Below are 20,890 nucleotides of genomic sequence, written 5' to 3'. Positions count from 1 at the left end.
CATATCTCCCATATCAACAGAAATTGGTATGTGGGACAGAAAGGCAGCTATTAAAGTAGGAAAATTATACTAATGTAAAATATTTGGTTGATCAGCACAAGGCAAGGGGGTCTTGTGCACACAAAGGGGGAAAAAAAGTATGTTGAACCTCAAGTTTTGTGTTCCTTTCCAGGGCTTTGGGGGAGCCCAAAAAAAGCAGTTGACATGCTCAAGCTTTCCTTGAAGAGCTCTGGCTCTTGTACATAGAAAGATATTTGGTAGTTCCTGCAAGCCAGAGCTCATTTGATAGGCATATGCACTCTTCTGTTCTTTTCTGGCCAATTTGCTTCTGTACTATGTGTGTGCAAGATGGACATAGATAAAATTTCTGCTGATGGATCAGATTTCCTTCAAGGTCAAGAACTAAAGTTATGTACTCTTAACTCATGAAATTGAAGGAACTCAGAGAAAGAAAGTAATAATGAAAAAATGTTTCAAATTAAATGATTTTTCCTCAAGAAATGTAATAGGGCCACCAATTTTTTTTCAGCTTTTTAACATTTCAAGCAGAAGTGGAAGAAGATGAATGCTGAGTAACACTGAGAGATGATGATGCAGGGGCACCATAGGGAATGGGCCCAGAAGTGGCAGGGGACTCCCTAGGCTGGGAATGAAGGAGTTTTACCATCCAGGGCTTGTCCCATCACCTCCAGAAGTGATTCCTTCTAGGAAGCTTATTCCCACCCTAAGGGTAGCAGGTGTGGGGCCCTGACTCCTCAAAGAACAGACTGTCAACAGCTAAGATACTGCCAAGAGAAAGGAAACCTCTCTAGAAGAGTGATCACTTTCATTAAACAGAAAAAAATTCTGCTGGAAATTTGGCTCTCTCCAAGCAGAGAGTGTCCACACCAGGCAGCAGGAAAAAATGAAAGTGAGTAACACAGGAGAAAATTCTCTTAATATCTGTGGAACATAACAGAGGTCACATCTATCAAACAACTCTGGATAATTATTGATTAATTATGATGTATTTCAACATTCAGTGAAAAAACTCTCACTGACCTCAAAAGATACCAAGCTGAACTCAGTGAAGGATAAAAAAATCCCCATGTCATCTAGCCAGTAAAATTTTGAGAACTAGGGTTTAATTTGCTTTCTAACGAAAACCACCAGGTATAACACACAGAGTCATTTATTTTCTAATAAGACACACCAGATATAACACACAGAGGGCCATGTTATAACTCTCCTTTATTCAGCTTGAGACACACCATTAGTGAATGTGTGATACTTGAGGTGTAAGAAATGATAGAAGGGGCAAAAATTAGAGTTCACAGCTCTGGGAAGGGCAATTATTCTGTTGCTTCATGAATATACATTATTTCAGCATCTTTTCCTAAAATGACTGTACTATGAATTAAAAAAAGAGACAGGATGCCATTTCTCTGACTGTGGTTAGCACAAGCCATAACTCTGACTATGCAGCTGTGTCCCAAGCTAGAAGGAAGCAATGCTTTGGCACTCAAGAGCAAAGAGTCCTGATTAAAAAGCTCATGGTTCAACCTCTGGATTGCTAACCTTTGGTTTTAAATGTAAGGGGGAAATACCATTATATTTTTATTGAATCAAGTGGATACAGTCAAAAGACCAATGTTTTTGATGTGATTTTGTGTTGTGGTACCTTCTAACTGGGAGGTAAAAACTGAAATATTACTTCTATCTGAGGTTGGGGCCAGAAATCCTACTAAATCCAACCTATCCAGATTTCTCTGCTAATCTTATGCTTTTGCATCTGATGAGCTAATACTCAGGATATTTAGCTTTATTCAGATGCTGATAGTATGGAAGTTTTTGTGGCTTTCATAGTTCTTCTGATATTTTATCTATTCTTTGATTAAATGTATGTTACTCATACACCCAGCTTTAAAAATATCCCTCTGTTTCTTCCATGAGTAAGTTTGTCATAGTTGAGCTGGAATTTCTGCCAGGTGGAAGTACCCTATCCATTGTCTAATGGTTTAGACTGTGTGGAATTAATTTTCCATTTCCACCATCCAGGGTTAGAAGTGTCTTTCACAATCCCCTTTGCTTCCTTGTTACCCTGGTATAAAATAATCATTCTGGATCATACATGAGGAATTAATGTGTCACAGAGGTCAGAACAGAATTACCAAAGAGATAGAAGAGGCTGACAGCACTCCCTGATGGGGTTCAAGTCCTTGCCATAGTGTTGTATGTCACATCCTGTCTGAGCTGGTGTCCAGTGTGTAAAAGCTGGAAATAAATAACTGCGCTTATCCCAGTCTCTTTCTTTCTCTTGTGGGCTCTGTGGGTTTAGCTCACTATGCTAGCTGAACTTTGCTGAACTAATTTGTTGTTGTTTTCAGGACCATGGTTGCTGTCTGAACAGGTTGGCCCTGTAGGGACAGGTTTCAAGTGGCAGCCGTGTGGGATACAGGGCCTGAAGGAGATGCTCAGCACCCACCATTATAGGATTCTGATTTTTTCTTGACTTTGGTGAGTCTGCCTGGGTGAATGAGGCTTACCTGTGGGAGTTGTAAAGTATGTTGCTAAGTTTATTTTTGGTGTTTCTTTTAAAAATCTTCTGTGCCTGTTGCCAAACATAAGACGTTTGTTTTCAGACTCTAACTTCTCAGGTAAAACTGTCATGTTTATTCTGACTCACTACATCAACACATAAACATGAGGTCTTTGTTTACATTTATTGTTCTTTGTGTATTTTTATATAGCCTGGAAACATTTTTTCAAGGCTTTATTAATTTCCAATGTATGAAAGAATGAGGGGGAAAAAGTGTCACTATATAACCTAATCTGAGAAGCTGTGTTTGAGCTATGTGCTGGCTGTGACACAGTAGATACAAGTAAACTTGAGCCAGGTTTGGGTTGCATTTTCTGGTATACCTAACGGCCTAGCTTTGACCATCACTTGACATTAAAAATAATTTTCCACTTTTCAACATGAAAGCCAAGAATAATTCCTGAAATGAGTGTTGCCTATGTAGTGCATTTGAGGAATGGTTTGGGGCAGGTTAGCTTGCATTCACAGGTTCTATAGTCTATCCTCCACTTTGCAGTGCTTTAATGTACTAACATTTTCACAGGCTGCAGACCATGGCTCTCTGCTCAGATTAACCACAAGCTCATTCTGCCTCACCACAGTTTGACCTCTCTGATGAGCAGCACATTAGTGTGTTTGCAGACTGTGTATGTATATTTGGCTATAGATGTGTCAAGACATGCACAGCACAGAAATTGTCTTTATTTTTAAATGTGTTTGGTTTTGACTGTGATCTGGCTGGTCATTTATTGCTGGTAAATGATTTTTGTGGTGCCAGATAGTCAGTTGTGGAGTGGTGTTAAATATTGGCCCACTGGTTTCAAAAAACCAAAGATTATTTATAGAGGGTGTTAGAGAATCAGGTCAGAAAAGACCTTGCCAGGTCATCTAATCCTGCTGTGTTGCTTTAAGGTGGGTAGTTTGAACCAGTTAGTCCTCCCAATGTCTGCTCCAGCTCCCTCCTGGTGTCTTGTCCTGCTCCCCGCTGTCTGACTGTGGGTGCTCAGCATGCAGTGACTCACATCTTATTGGAATGGACCTCTGTTTATTTCAGAAAGGTCAGCTGCAGGCTTGTGGAAACCAGATGAATTCTCCTGCTCCATCTCCTTGACTGGGGATGTAGAGAGAGGCAGAGCAGGAAGCTGAAGGTCAGGACTGAGCTAGAACAGCTGAAGCTCTCTGCCGTGGCACCTGCATCCACATCCTTGGCCTGGGGTTGTAATTGCTGAGTTTGGGCACCTGCTTCTCATCTGCACCAGGTCCTTCTCACTGACCTCAGCAGAGGCTTTCTGAAGTGAGGAGCAAGCTGATCCTGCCATCCATTAAATTAGTACCTGCAAGCACCCCTATGACTGGATAAATGACCAGATGTTTGAGGGAGACTGTAACGTGCCACAGGAATGCGTGTTCTCACCTGAGACACCAGCCACTCGGAGACTTTGCCATGAACTGCAAGGCTGGCACCTCCAGAGGAGGATGGGATCTCTCACCAGATCACTGCTGGTGAGGGATGTGGTTACTTCCAAATGCTCTTGCAGTTCTCTCCATCCTTAGTAACCTCTCCAGACAGAAAGATGGGGACTGTTGTTGGCAGCACTTTCTCCCAGTGAATGATGAGCAGGAGGAAAACCTGACTGTCCATCTTGCCAGCCTGTCACAGAGTGCCAGGAGGGCTGCATTCAGTTGTTGTGCTCTGTGGTGCCCAGCCCCACCAGGGTCAATAACCCCATGCTGGGCTGGGGGTGTTTGGGCTGAGGCTAAGGCCAGGCTTAAAGATATACCCCTTAGACACTGCCTTCTTATCCAGCCTGGTTTTTAATTTTCATTGCTGTAGTTTCAAAGGAGTTTGTCCAAATGGTCAAAGAGCACTCCCAGGAGCTCCTTCAGGGGTTTCAGATGGTTTATTTTTGAAGAGCACTTTCTCACTCGCTTTGACATGAGACAAGCAAATGTAATGTGCTCCTCTTCCTTTCTGTCTTTTTTTTCCCCCAGCATGCAGAAACTTGTTATCAGTTTCACTGTGCAGATGAAAAACGATATCTTGAGCAACTTCTGTAAATGTCACAGGGATGGGTTTTTTCCAGTGTTTACTGAGAACATATTATGTTTTAGTGTCTCTATCGTAAATACCTTTTTGTTAATCTTTCACCCTCACTAAATCTATTACAGGCTTTAATCAACCTTTCTAAGCAGTAATAAAATGTTATCAGCAGTTGGCAAGGATTATAATTGACAGACCCTAATGTTTTCTAATGATTGTCATTATTTAAAAGGTTATTTGTAGTTTTAGAGAAAAATAATTAGCTCTATCACATACATTTGAAGAGAGGGGAGTGTAACTCCTTGGATAGTTTACTCTCAAGAAGTGTAGTTTGTAAATAATTACTTAAAAAGAAATAAACCAACAAGCTAGATCTGAATTGAAATTCAAGATCTATTTAGGCAAATGCAGGGAGAAGAGAGCATGTTTTATGCTTAAAAGACAAGATATTCCCCAGGTGAATACATATAATTCAATTTTTCACCTACAGGTCAACAAGACCTGAAGTCTGAATTTCTAAGTCTACAGCACCTTCTTTATCATTTTGCTGTATTGTTACACACATAAAAATAGGCTTTGTGAAACTCTTACTTTGTATTATGCAAATTATTTTTCCTTTTTAGAAACAGTCAATACTGTTTTACTTACATGACATGTTTCTGCAACTGGAGAAGTGAAAGGTTTGAAATAAATGAAGGTGAGAATTTCTTGGTCTCCTTAAAGTTTAAACATTTTGGGTAGGTTTCAGTAAATTTGTTTTATTTTGTTTTGTTTGATTAGGTTTGTTTTATAAGGGAATATCATCCAAACACTATGTTCTGGATGAATTTCAGTATTGATGTACTCAAACAAGATACATTTCCGTGAATTCTCAATGCTGTGACTATATTTTAGTTCTTACTGTCCTGATCCAGGTTGTTGCTGAATCTGGAGAAGATGCAGCCCTAGGCTTAGCACAAGATAAATTTGGTATGTGCTCCACATGTGATGTTCAGTCAGCTGTCCCACACCTCCTGTCTCATCTACCTATGCACTGTGATAAAGCAGCTTCCTGCCTCCAGGTTCTGCTGTGTCCCTGAAGCCACAGAAGTTTTTACTGCACCCTTGGTGTAGCCCTTGGGCTTTAAGAGGACCACAGCCAGGATCTATTCTTGGGCAGCAGTCTTCTTTTTCCCTTTTTCTTTTTCCCTTTGTGTTTTCTCTCCTGTAGTGTGACCCCCCCCAGACACATGCCAGTAGAGGCAGCACAGCAAATACTCATAGTGAATATATCTACAGTACTCCCAGATACTTGCTTATGCCACAAAACTGAAATCCTCACCAGCACCAGGCAGGGAATGTTTTATAGTTTAATGTTGTTTCATGCCCAGTGAATGCTCACTGCTGACCTGCTTTCAGAGAGTGTAAAAAACATCTGTGCAGGTGTTTAGTTCTTATGGATGTGTTCCCAGAAGCAAGCACACATGCACACACACCCACACCCCCACCCCTTCAGTCCTCAGCCTAAGTGATCAGTTTAAGCACAAGTGTGGGCCAAATCAGATTAGTGTGACTGAGCTGGACCTTAGCTTTGCAGTTGCAGACCTCATCCTCAGTCTGCTTTTAAGCCTCAAAACTGAAACTCATTGCCCAAGTACACCCTTTTCCCTCATATCCCTTTTCCTATTGCTCAGTGTGCGGATGAGCTATGCACTCAAAATGCACTTGCAAATGATTATTAATTTCTGTGTATTTTTTTAAAAGCTTGGTTTATTTCTTGTGGTGGGTTTCTGTTGACCAGTGTATATGTTAACTCTATTTCTGTCATCACCTCTTGGACATTTCTAGAGTGTTATGCTGCCATTTTTTTGTCTCTAACAATCTCTGTTTCTGCATATCCCAGAAACTTTCTTGTTTAACTCTGTTAACAGAGTAACTTTCTTGTTTAACTCTGTTAAAAAAAATAATGAAATGTTTAAAAAAATTAGGCTGATTTTTAGCTCCTTAGTAAACACTACATGGTGAACTTTTTCTAAACAAACTAGGCATTTTTAGCAATTAATTTCTTTTCTCAAACCCCCCATTACTCTGGAGAAGGATGTGCATCCTAAAAATTTTATAAAGTAAGCAGAAAACCCAACTCAAAAGGACTGGCAGTGTTTAAAGTTAGCATTTGCAGTATATCTGCAAGAAGCAGCAGCAATGTTTAAATGGGAAATGCCAGACTATAAATTCTTTTTCAGCTAGATTATATGCAGTACAAGTGTTGACTTTCAATTTATACCTTTGATATGACTCATTGAATGTTCTGATTCTTAGTTTATTTGTCCTGTCTTCAGCAAAATGGATTGAATATAGGGTTATCCAACCATGATGCGTTGTCTCTGTGCCTCAGATGTTATATTGGTGAAATCTTAGTGTCTGGCACTATCTAAAGGAGTATAAAAATTTGATTTGGTCTGCAGCCAGTTTTCCTCCCACTCTGGAACAATGATGGAACATCTGGAGAACGCTGTATTCATTAACCCAAATCCTGAACACTTCACATAATACCTGATCCTGTAAGAATCTGCTTAGTTTTCCAGCCTGTGCAATTTGTGCTGGATGCAGCTAGAGCATATTTAGTCAAAGGACCTTGTCTCTTACATTTTTTGAGCTTTTATGTGACATTATGTTTTGTCATAATTGATGGTAACAAGATTCTCATTTGTTTTCTGATTTTAAATGCCAGTTATATGCATGGTGGCTCCTTCTATTCTCTCTCCTCCAGAAATTTCTCTTTATTTGTCATTTGTATTTTCAGCTGGAGACCTTGGGGTTTTATTTTACCCAGGGTCTCAGCTGAAGCCATATGCCAAGAGGCCTCTTAACTTTCGTGAGGATGGATCTTGGAATATCAGACTGGCACAGTGTGCCACCTTTATTGTTTTTCCTGCTTTCATAATCTCCCCTTCTCACAGTGGCAGATGCACACCAGTATTGTGGCTGTCAGAATAACCATTTTCCTCCTGGGGTTTGATGCTGTGCTCTGGCCAGCTGCTGTGGGGGATACAAAAGGGATGCAGTTGGTACATCCCAAGGTTTGAATATCCCCTGTGATTTTACATTCTGTGCTTGCCTAAGAAAGGGATTGTGCGTTTATGTCTTCTCATGACCTCAGATCCTCTGCATGGATTTGACTTTTGATGAGACTAAATAAATCTAAACTCCTTCATTCTTTTTTTAAAAATTACTGTCCTAATGCAAAACATGGGAGCTCATCTGTCTGTTATAGGAAAGGATGAAGGAAGCAGTGGTTAGAGAACACTGGAACTTTTTTCTCTCTTTATAGTATAGGTATGATCTGTGTTTGACCTTGTGGAAGTCACACAGGCTGAGATCCAGAAAATACTTATGCACCTGAATCCCACTGTGGGCTTTAGCCACCTGGATAGGAGAAAGGCCCAAATTTTCAAAAACCTAAGGTTTTCAGAGCACCTCATCTGCAAAATGAGCATGGAGGCTCATAGTTTTCTTCAGCAGGCTGTCACGAGAACAGATGTACCACGTTTGTGACATGTAAGCCACTCATCTCTGTTAAGCCCCAATGCTGAATCAGAAGGACATAAAAGTCTATCTTATCCCACTGCCCACCTTTTCTTCTGATGTTTTTAAAATGTATCATTTGCTGTAGGATTTGGCAGAAATGGAAGAGGGTTTGGGACCAAGCCTGAAAATTCTGTCTCTGTATTTTATTGATACAGCCTCCAAAGGTTTATATAAAAACAACTCAGATGGGCCACTCTTCAAGGCCTTGACATCAGTATTACTGAAAGAGCTAAGGCCATTAGCTGGATGCCATAAAAATACTTAGTATCTCACATCTTCAAAACAATATACAAATATGAACTAATTAATCTTCAAAATAGCCTTACCTCCACACCCCACAGTCAACCCTGATTAAAAAGCCAATATTCCTCCTGCACATGTAATCAAGGCTCAGAGCTTTATGCTCTAAGAGTGTAATTGACTTATTCCTTGTTTGTGATTTTGATAAACATTTCAGAGTAGTTCAAAGGATGCAGAGCCAGAGGGAAGGTCAGTAGCAGTGTTCAGTGAGAAGTGCTTCCTCCCCAGACATCATCAATATTTCTGGACTTAGCTTTCTTTTCACTTTGATATGAGAGAGAAAATATTTATGGTACAAAATACTGTGCCTAGCAAGCCTGAACTATAGTGACAAGAATGGTACTTTACCATACTTTTAAGGTACCTAAAATTTCAGCTTGTCATTCTCAGTGTTTTTATTGGTATGCAGAAGTGCACTACAAGTTAGTCCACTTGCTTCACTTCTTTCCTGAGAGTGGACCCATTACTGGACCTGTCCAGTTACAAAGTGTAATATTGAAATTGATAGCTACTGCAAAATTAGGGGAAATTTCTGTACTTTAAAAATGTCTTATTAATAATTCCTCTCACTTGAGGTTGTGTCTCTTAAATCTGACCCTAAGAACAGATATACTGGAGATGCTTCATCACAATTGATTTGTCTTGTGCCAGTGTGACACTGACATTTAAAATAAAACCCCTTTGTGACAAATTGAAAATTGTTCTCATCAGACCTGAATGCTGCTGCATGAGTGAGACTCTTCAAAGAGCTTTTACTACTTTTAAATGTTTTGGTAGAATAGGGGTGTACAAAATCCCATTGTGATTGCCATGTATTTACATCTGAAGCATCTCAATGAATAAATGCTAATAAATATCAAAGATAGCCTCAAGCTGTGCCAGTGGAGGTTCGGGTTGGACATCAAGAGGAATTTTTTCACTGAAAGGGTGGTCAAACTTTGGAGGTTGACCAGGGAGGTGGTGGATCATCGTCCCTGGAAATGATCATGAAATGACTGGACTTAGTACTGCGGTTTAGTTGGCTTGGTGGTGTTTGGACAGAGGTTGGGCTTGATGGTCTTGGAGGTCTTTTCCAACCTTAAAGATTCCATGTGGGAATAGGAATGTCCTGCCTGCAGCCAGCACCAGGCTTACAGATTCTGCATGTGGCAGAAGGCAGGTCAGTGGCCCTGTGGGTCAGTGCAGGGAAGGGAGAGATTTGGGATCTATGATCCACTCACAGGTCTCTGGGATCAGTCAGCTCTTGGATCAAGATACTGCAACAATTTGCTACCCTTGTACTTATCCTTGATTTTAGAGCCTGGGTACTCTGTCTGCTGAACCTTAGACCTTTTTTTTTTACTGCAGATATTACTGCAGATTCATGTTGATATCTTGTCTGGCTGAGATCTGAGACTTAAAAGATGCCTTTTTTTTTGTTTGCTTGAGAGCACAGTCCTGAAATGAGGAGAAGGTTGCTCTGTTCACTCTGTTGCAGCATCTGGTTAGATCTTTTCTACTTCATGCTTTAAGGATAAATATTTCAGGTGCTGAAGTCTGTTACTGCTGGGGATCAAAGATTATTGTTGCACATGAATTTTAAAAAAAGTCTCAAGTCAGGCAGTTGAAAAATTGTGTAGCTGAGTGGGTGGGGGTGGATAACTGCATCGAGAGATGAAATGTACTTTTGTATGCAGCAAGTTTAGGCAGCAGCATAGTTGCATTGTGACCATGGTTTTTAGTCTTTGGAGGGCTTGGCTTGGGACTGTGAATTACCATTTCAGTGCCTTTATCAGCAAAATGCTGTGTACTTGCCAGCCCAGTAGTGTTCTGATTGTCTAGACACATAAAGCACCACCAAAGTCTATCTTCTTGAAAAAACAGAGTTTTAGAGATCACAAAGCAGTTCTAGTAATAAATAACATTTATGGAAAACCCAGTAAATTGGAACACTTGATAAGGTATTAAAATATGCTGCATGAAATTCAGGTGTGGTTGGTTAAAAGAGTTAAAAATAATGGATTCTTGCTGTGCCCAAATTGAGTTTAGCTTGCAAGATATGCCGGGTCCTGCTTTTGAATATTAAAAATGCAGCATTTGTCACATAACCACTTCAGCTCAGTTCAACACACCTGGGTGCATGCCACAGTGGGATTAACTCTGATCTAATCACTAAGGAAAGTGGTCTTTTCAGGTCAGGACTGAGGTCATGATTAGACTGTAGATAGAAAATTATTCCTCCTCTCTCTGAATCACGCTTATTTACAGTATCAGGTGGTGTTCACTCATGTCTCCTGATTTCATCATTGAAATGCTAATACTCATTCATCAGTGTCACTGATACTCCATGTGTGTGTGGGAGCATGTTTTATATTCTCCAATAGGCATTGCAATATCATTTTCAAAGGTAGACCTTTGCTAATATATTTAGGTAGTTCTGTATATTTAATTAGGTCAATGGCTTCAGTGGACATTAAGATTCCATCCATTGCAATAATATTAAGCCTTTGTATTTAGCTTGTCTCTAGTGAAGCCAGAAAGTGCATATGTAATGGTCTAAGCAATTCTAAAACATAAGTAAAACATAAATTCTTATCTTTGTGTTGAAATGTTAAATGTTCACATGTCATAAACCTCCATGTACCAAGGATGCTCTAACAGTACGAGTGAACTGCTTGTCTACTCTGCTTCTGGTTTAGATCTTCCCATAGCCTTTTCAGCAAGTAATTGATTAAAATACATATATTTAACAAGGACAGCATACTTATTAGAAATTAGATAAATATTTTTAGATAAAATATTGGAAACAAGTTGAAAAGCAGCAGAAGGTAATAGCTGTAAAATCTTTTAATCCTTTCTATCTCCTTGCTATCAGTTTCCTGGATCTGTTTTGGTATAGAAATATCCAGAGGCTCTGTCTTTCACAGCTCCTCTACTCCTGCAGACTATTACATCAAAAGTAGATGCCATTTCACTCAGCACTTTGAATGTCTCCTAGTATCAGCTTGGTGATTCTCACCTTAGGATTTAACATCCTCTGCAAATGCTAGAGATGAGCTGGATGTGATATGGAGACAGGTTGTAGTGTGTTTCTTCCAGGGGCCTGCTTGTCTGCATACAGAATGTAACTGATTTTCACTGGCATTTCAGGATTTTGAGACATGGTGCACTCATCAAATTATATTAGATTCCAAGCTGACATGTGAGGTTAATCACTACCAACTACCTTTGTAGAGGGAGGTCTCAAAAAGTGTGTAGTTCCAGGCAAAGTGAAAGCTGGATGTATTATGGAACCTGGATATAGATAATATCAAAATTTATTAAAATGTGGCTAGGAATAATAAGGATGCAAGAAAACCAGGGCTTCAGCCACAATGTCCATGAAAATGGAAGATAAATTGGTGGAGAACTTGGTAGACCACAGATGAGTGCACTGTGACTGCTCCAAGTCTAAGCTCATTTTCTAGACATACTTAGCAGTCCTCAGAGAGACATAAGCACTGCTGGGGCATGATTGGTGTCACCCTGAGGCTGACATCTGATTTCAGATTAGTGGAGCCTCTGCTCTTTCTAATGACTGGAGTCTAGCCTGCTACATCAGGCACAAACACCTTCTTTATAAACAATCAGAAACAGGTGAGGTGATTTGTGCTCTGATCATGCTGGAGACACGCCACATGATTTTCACCCATTCCACTGTGAAGGGAGGGTCTGAAAGAGCTTTTTTGTGCTGGTAAATAAAAAAGGAGAGAAACCCTCCACAAAAGGCCAGGTGGGTTTTCACAGTATCTGGAATACAGCAACATGAACTTCCCAACAAACAGTGCAGTTTATTTTCTTTTTATTGACATCAAAGAGATTTTGCTGCTGCATCTGCTGAGGGAGGGTACAGAGCTGGGACCAGAATTTCCATTTTGGAGCCCTTATTAACCTCCTTTTGGAACAGGTGAAGAGCAGAATGGAGGTGTTGCTGGAGAAATAAATCCTACATTAAATATTCTACATGTATCTTTACATTCGTCCTGCTCACATATACTTGAGGGACAATGTGTGTGTTAAACTCTGTGCTTTTTCTTAGGCAAAAACCAGTAATTTGGGCACTCATGTCTACCTCAGGCATCATTAACAGCTAATAGAAAACATAATCCAGTTTTGTCATCCAAATCAGAAGGAATATTTTTTTAAAGTTGGCAGAAAAAAGTGTTTTTGGTTTGTGAGTGTACAGTTGTTTGAAAGGTATTTGATAACAGGAGACTTGTTTTTCTCCCTTCCCCAATCTTTAGTTTCTGTAATGGATTTTCTGCTCACATATATCTTGGGCTCATCTGAGCCAGGGTCAGCAGTAAGCACTTAGAGCAGCACGGCTGCAGGGCCACTGAAAGCCTTCCTGGGGCTCTTTCCTGACATCACAACAATGCAATGCCCTGAGTCAGGAACTGCTGGTGTTTCAAAGGTGCTCAGTGCTCTAATTTTCATTGCCTCTGATCATTTGCTAAAAAAAAACCAAACAACCAAACCATTCTATTTTGCAATTGGAAAACCTTTTTCAAGTCAATCCCTGTGTTCCTGGGGTACTTGGATGAGTAGCTAGCCCTCTCTTTGTTTATAGACACATATTCAGCTGGTATGACTCTTGTTCCACATTTAACACAATCACAGCTTGAGCAGTGTTCCAGAGCAAGGCTCTGTAATCAGGCAGCACAGTTTGCTTTGTGCCTAAGAATGGGGTAGAATACCTGTGCTCTACTGGAGTATCTCCTCTATATTGTCAAGGGTAATCTCTTTAAAGATATCATTACTGTAAAGGCAAAAATCAGTCATCAAATTTAATTGTCAGAGAATTTTTATATCTGACTAGCACACAGATCCAAACCGTGTTAAATACAATTAATCTTCTGCACACAATAGAGAGGTAAGGTGTGTAATGGTTTGCCACAATGTATTTTTCACATTGAGTTTGGTAAAATTAAAAACTATTGTAGGTTAAGCAGACTCCTGCTCTGAGAAATACAAACTATTATATTTGTGTGTGAAGCTGTAGCCAGCTGATGTATTGTAAAATAGTACTTTCCTTTTTCTGTCTTTAGCACAACCACTGCATGACAAGTGCGTGCATTCTGCAGAAATGAGGACCATTTAAATATTTATCCGTCTCATACCTTGGTGTTTCTCTGCCTGGGACTCATACCTGAAGGCATATGTTCCCAGAGACCTTTTTGCCCTGCAGTTTGTACCTTCCTGTGCACATGGTTACTGACTGGAGAAACATGTAGTGGTTCATCTGCTTGACTTTAAACTTCTGATTCATCCAACAGAACTTGCAGACACAGTGAAATCAAATGTGGGTCTTAGGGTCACTGAATGTTAGTTTGTTTTCATGTTTCTTTGGGCCAGATATGCCCTGGAGAGGATAACCACAGGTGTAAAGCTCAGAGGAGGGTAAAGATAACTTGCTCCCAGGCCATTCAGGTGTTGTGTACAACTACCCCTCTTGCAAACATTTTTAGAGTGGTTTGTTATGTCTGGGGACCATTTGGATACTGCAGAGGAGTCTCTCTGGCATGCATGCTGCTCAGAGATGGCCCAGGATCCCAGCCCCAAGGTGTGGTGTAAACAGGTACATGTGGCACATGTGAACAGATATCACCCAGAGCTTTGGCCCTGAGCACTGAAAGCAACCTGCAATCTCTGCCTTTTTAAAGCCTGGAACTTTTCAGAGTTATTTGGAAGGAAGAAGGAGAGCCAATATTATGTGTGTGAGAAACAGCAAGATCTGTCATGCGGCTTTGCAAACTTTTTAACCTGACATGCGTATTTCAGGGAGAGTCACCAAGGATGGGAAGAGAGGGCTCAAACGTCAAAAACTGCTGTTTACCACAGGGAAAAAAAAAAAAAATCCATAAGTGAAACATACGTCTCAGTGTGAAGATTTTCATTAAAGGATTGATATATGGTGTGATATCAAAGAAGAAATAAAGGGATACGCTTTTCCTTAAAAATGTGGAGATTTTTTTAATGCTGTGGCACTTGCAACTTGATTTTCCTGTGTAAAAGTCAAGGTTTTATTATAGTTCCTTCATTATTATTTATAGTTTAACAGTTATACATGCCACGTCCTTGGCTGTGGCATTGCAGTTTGCACCATCTATGTCTGCTTCCTAAATTTATTGATCTCATTAGAAGATAAAAATGACAAAGATAGCTCATAATACTTCTGAGAAATGTAAAACCATTAGCAGGTCATTGTCAAAGTTATAACATGTCCTTTTAAGCTGCTTAGCAAACTGGTGGCAGCCTATGATACAGGGATTAACCTGTGCCAGGAGTGACTGAGAGGATCGCAGTGGATGGTTAATATTCAGCCTGCCTACTAAGCTTTGAAACTGCCTCACAAAATGATACAACAAAGAGATAAACAGAAATATATTAAAAACAAAGGGACCAGAAGTTTTCTTTTCCTGTCCTTTTTCCTGGTCTCTGACATATAAGAAGCAGAATGGGTGTTAGAACTTCTCTCTGAAATTAAGGGTTACTTTTTAAAGTTGGTTATGCTCCCACCCAGCAAAGGGGCCTCTTAGGCTTTCCTCTGAGCAGGCTGACCTTGGCCAAGACCCCAAGCCAGCTTTTCCTCAGGTGGGACCTTGAACACTCCTAGAGCTGTGTTTAAGACACAGACACACAATACACCACTGTATTTTGAAGCCAGCATTTGTTGCCCCAGACATTCCATGCTGCCCAGGATGCAATGGACATAACAAGACTTGCTACTTTTTTGCAGAAGACCTATACACCTGCATTGTTCCTATTGTTGTTTACATTTCTTCCCTTAGAGAAATGGCTGTGAGTGCTGGCTGATTGCTCTGTTGCTTACAGAACTGTCTGGACTTTCAGAGAACTGATTTAAACTGGCAGAACACATACTACTGTATAAGATATGGCCTGAAGGGCTGGGTTTTCTGCATTGGCTCTCAGGGATGGAGCAGGATAGGTGGTATAGGAGAGGAAGATGTCAGCTGAAAGACTGATACCTAATGGGTCTTTTCAGCATCTCACCTGACTCTTCACTCACAGCGCAGGGCACGGCATTAGCATGGCACAGTTACTGAAAAAGTGCCTTTGGGGGTGATGGACCATGCACAGGTGGGCTCTGACAAGAGGAGTAGGAAGAAGAGAGAAAGAATAAAAACCCACACCCCCATTCATTGCTGTTGAGCATCATGTGACCTGATTCACACCAATGCATTATTCTCTTTCAGGAGCAATTTGTAAGCACATTCCAGTAACAAGTAAACAAGCATTAGGGCAATGATGAATTGGCCTAGAGCAACAGTTTACAGATTACACAGCAGAGAATAAGGATAATAACAGCATTAATCATCTCAGTTATTCATTCTATTTTTAACCTATTAATGGCAACTTGTTAATTTTATCTATCAGGAAGTCAGAACTACCAGGAAGGGGACTCTTGATCACCTGTACACAGATCTCTCTCAACAAAACTTGTTTCTGTTTTCTTTTTCTATGTTCACAGCAGTAGTTTCAATTTGGTGCAACAGTACAATTTTGGCTAGACAACACATCTATAAATTAGGTGTGATAGTGTTCTATTGTCTAAATCACCAAGGTGGTTTTGGGTTAACTGGGGAATTTCAAATACTCAGAATACTCCATAATCATGTTGTATAAATATTAATGTATATGTATGTTCTCACCCATTAATTGCTCTGTCATTGGAGTCTGGTCTGCTAATAGAAATCCATTTGATTTAGCAAAACAATCTGTAAAGTTTAAAGAGATATTTTCCCAGTTTCAGATCTTGTAAATGCTGTCATGGGATGCAGTCAATAAGGAATGGAAAAAAGCTAGTATCTTTAATAAAATTGTTGAGGAAAGCTGCATCAATTTCCTAGACATTTCTGAGTTTTAAAAAAATAATTGTTTGGTTCTAATTCAGACTGGAAAAAAAATCCCATAAATATAAATTCTCCTGCTGAAGACTGAGTTCTAGTGGCTCTGGCTCTGAAAGCTTTTGCTTTCTCTCACTTCCAGCCACTGGGTCACAAGAATTCTTCAATTTCCACCATAAGAGCAGCCTCACAGCCTGACGTTTTTGGGGCCACACAAAAAAAACCCCGATGGCCACTGATTTTAATACTATCCTATCACTGGTGCTTCAGAGTTATGGGTGTTTCCCATGGGTTTCTATCCCAGAATCCTGTTATCCTTTTGCTGAATATCCTTACTTTTGAAGGATTAAGGCAAACTCGAAAGGTTGCAGAAAAGAAAAGCAAGAACAATTGAAAGTCTGAAAATCCTGCCTGACATTGAGAGATTAAAGAAGATCAGTGTACTTAGATTATCTGAAAGAAGGTTAAGAGATGGCTTGATCATGGTCTCAAAATCCCAAGCAGAGAAAGAGTTTTGCAATACATGGGGAATCTCTAATTTAGCAGACAAAAGCCATAGCAAGGTCCTGTGATTGAATGCTTGATCTGGTCAAGTTCACATAAGATGTAGCATTTTTGAGATTGTAACAGCTTTTTTTTTTTTTTTTTTTTTAGGTATTGTTTGATTCTTAGTAATTTTAAGATTTCAAAACATACCTTTTCTAAAAGCTGTCTGACTTTGACCAGAAATTATAGGGTCTGTGCAGGAGTCATTGGGTGAAATATGATGGGTATGTGTTGTGCCCAAGGGCAATCTATATAGTCATGATTTCAGAGTTTATTAATTCTTTGGTAATGAATGTTCCCTACTACTACATAAAATAGGTTCATATAACATACTATCATTTGCAGTTTTCTAACCTTAGTGTCATTATTCTGAAGCCATCAAAGCTGTTTTTGTACCTCTGTGTGCTTAGCCCAAAGAAAAGGAAAGCTAGTTAATATAAAAAAGATATTTTTAGCATTTCTGAAAGCTTCTTATGCCAATCCCTGAAAAAAACCAAGAAAATTCTCCAAAAATGCAAATGCTCTGTCTAGAAGCAAGAGTATCATTTTAACTACCTCATCATTATGTGTCACTCCCTATGTATAGTAAGTGCTGCGTGACAGCTGTTTCTGAGAGACAGTCGGGGACTTTTCCAATAACTATGCAATTATATTTCATAATATATATGTATTTGTGAGACATAGGGCTTTATGTGTTTGAAGCACTTAGGAGTCATTAGCTAATGCTCACAGCACCTCTATTGAATAGGTAAGACTATTGTAAGGGCAGATGGTCCTCAAGGCCACATAAAACATTGCAGCCCAAATAAGAAATAGAGATTGGTACCTTCCCATTTCCAAATTGCATGTTCAAGTCTCCAGTCATTGTATTAGATATATAACTGCAGGAACACTGCTTTTAACAGTATGTTCTAACCCTCCATCTCTTGATTTTACTGACCTCCTAAACTAATACATGAACTAATGCTATGACACTCTACCTAATTTGTCGAGATCAGCAACATTAGCCTCTATAGTTCTTACAAGGTCTTGACCTTACTTACTGAGCTAGTCCTACTGAAATTAAATTGCTGCATGAAAAGTACATTTCATTTAAAATTACTGTGAAGGGGAAGTGGTACTACTTCTTTCAAAGTTTGCCTTTATTTAACAGATCAATGGCATTATGGTTTGGCAGTAAAGTCCATGGAGCAGCAGGGACTAAGTGCTTGCTCTGCCAAGTCCAGTCCTTGCTGTTAAAAGAATACTTTATGAAAGGGACCACTTAAGAAACCAATAACAGGACAGCATAAATAAAATTTATGAAAGAACCTCCAGACTATTTAAAGTCCATTCTGTCCATTTTTATGTGCAGAAGGAAAAAATATCTGTCTGCCACAGATGAATAGCCTTTCACAAGGGATTCTTGGGCCCGGTACCTGCCCATAGCTTTTCTCTCCTTGACCCTGCATGTCTGACAAAGCATCTTGGAAGCACATGTAGCTGCTGTGATAGCAATGCAGGCTCCAACCAGTTAAGTCTTATTCACAAATTAATATCATGCATGACAGACTTGGAGGAGGAACTGATTCCCATCTCATCCAGAAGCTTTCCAGTGACATATTATGTGTTCTTATTATGTTTTCCATGGATTTGGGAAAGTGATTGGCCAGGCAAATGTAAAAGACATGGTTAGGGTAGAAATTTGTGGAAGAAAACCATATGTTCAATCCTCTTGTCTGGATTCATTTTGCCCTGAGTTTTGGGTACCATCAGGCATGGCTCCTGGACTTCCTAGCTCCTAGGGATTGTCACTGTACCTTGAGGATTAGTCAAAAAAAATGGACAAAGGGTAATGGACAAAGGGGAAAACAGAAGGATTTCACCTCATAGCCTATCACAAATATATACTGCTATATTTCGGAGTTGGATGGCTAGATGAATAATCTCATGCCAGGCCTTTTAATTTTGACCACTTCTGATCAAGACTAACAAAAAAAAATAGGAAAATGCAAATTCTACTGAACTGCTAATATGTGTGCTTTGAATTACAAAAGGAAAAACCTTACCTCCAAAAAGATCAAGTTTCCTTTCCTTTTTTTTTTGTTTTGTTTGTTTCTGGCAAAAAACCATGCAAATTTCAGAGGGACAAAATATCTGACTCAAAAGAGAGTCTTGTGAAGTCAGCAATATAAAAAAGAAAAATTTCTTGAAAAAAAACAAACTACTGACAAACAGGAATTCAGTGTTTCACTATAAAATTAATTACAAGGTACAGAGAAGGCAGAAATTACAGATCTGTTACTTTCATTTTTTAAAAATTCCTCATTCCAGATAGGTTCTGGTCACCTTGCCACCTAGGCTCATCTCAAAGACTTAGATGTGAAGAGAAGTAGAACCACAATTTTTGCAGAGTATAATGCTTGCATGTGGAGGGATCAAGGACCTATGCAGACAATGATATTCAGAGCAAGAGCAAATCATTAGCCCTGTAAATGAAAAGAAAAATAGAATAATGATATTGTAAAATACAAAACAACTTGATAAGATACACACATCCTCTGCATTTACAAATACTTATTTAAATGCAGTCTATGTTATGACATCAATTTATGGCTTGCCAATGCAGCTTACTGATCAAATAATGCCTTCAAAGGAATCTGATCATTTGCAAAAATCAATAATTACCAATATTCTGCAATTGAAAAGGGCTGGATAATAACCATTCCCTAATTCTTCCTGTAGAAGGGAAATAGGACATTTAGAATTTCTAAAAATGTACATCTAAATTATTTGTTGAACTTCTTGGTAGCATTGGAAGCCCAGATATTCAATTTCCTTTGAACTCCAAAATTACTCAGCTCAAGAATAATTAAGAATAGTAATAATAATAAAAAATTAAAAAGCACAAGAATTGAAAATAGTGGGAGATGATTGAGTTTTTCTACATATATCTTGCAGCTATTTTTGAAGAGCAAGGTAGGGTTTGAATATTGAAACTCCATCATTGAACTTTGTGGCCGTGGTGCACACTGAGAAATAATATCTTAGTACCCAGCCAGAGAGCCCTGCTCAGAGACATGAGAATAAGGCAAATCATATACAACTGCTATAAGTCACCACCGTGGCACCATTTACAAGTTTAAGTTCTTTGTGTTTGGGGGATTTTTTCTCAGAATACTGTATTTCCAGAAGAAGTAGATGTTTTTGTGGAAAACTGGAAGTATCCAATACAAAAACCTTTCCAGAACTATTAATGAAAATTAATGAAGGGTTCTCAGCTAAAATACATTATTTTTAACTTTATGACATATCTGCTTGACCAAAGATCCTTAGTTCTGTAGTGTGGAGTGGTTTTGGAAGAACTTTTATTATTTGGATCTTATAACACAGGTACCACAAGAAGAACCAATAATGAAACTTGCAGCACTGCATCATAAGAGACCAATTTTTCATATTTATTTAATCCCATTCTTCTGCATCTCTGCTTCTTCATAAAGACTAATTAAAAACATAAGAATAAACAGTCAGCTTTTCCAACAGAAAATCATCAGTGAAGTCCCTCAAAGATATAAATGAGAGACAGTCAGTAGAAGAACTGGCAAAAGAAATATTGAAACAACATAGTTTACAAATAATATAAAGCTATAAAAAATATATGCTGGAAAGAATTGTAGAGGATTATGATGATACTGACTGTCTGACAGACAAAATGTCAGGTACAATTCAGTAATTAGAAGTGTAAAGAGATGCTATCATTATATATACAGTAGTGGCTTTTGAACTGGCTCTTATAACTCAGAAGGAATATCTGAGTTCTCCAAAACCACCAGCCCAGATCTCAACAATGATTAAGGGAGGAGGTTGTCAAGTGTGTGGGACATCTTCTTCAGAGGGAGATAAAACAGGCTGTGGGTCTTTGGTATGAAAGGAGCAAGTGAAGGGAATGCCTGAGATCAAGGAGGAGGGAAGTGAATACAGAATTATTATTTAATCCTTCTGGTAACACTGGAC

The 20,890-nt window shown here is 39.2% G+C and overlaps 1 long non-coding RNA gene across 1 annotated transcript in view; it reads left to right on the top strand.

Moving 5' to 3' along the window:
• The window catches only part of LOC127059469 (uncharacterized), a 130,280-nt gene that overhangs the window by 95,922 nt on the left and 13,468 nt on the right, over nt 1-20,890 (top strand). The window contains exon 4 of the long non-coding RNA XR_007777363.1: nt 2,367-2,496. This is a non-coding gene — a long non-coding RNA (uncharacterized LOC127059469). The remainder of the gene's footprint in view (nt 1-2,366; nt 2,497-20,890) is intronic.

Source organism: Serinus canaria, chromosome 3 (genome assembly GCF_022539315.1).
Source record: "Serinus canaria isolate serCan28SL12 chromosome 3, serCan2020, whole genome shotgun sequence".
Classification (NCBI taxonomy): Eukaryota; Metazoa; Chordata; class Aves; order Passeriformes; family Fringillidae; genus Serinus; species Serinus canaria.
This window is presented reverse-complemented; position numbering and strand designations above follow the sequence as displayed.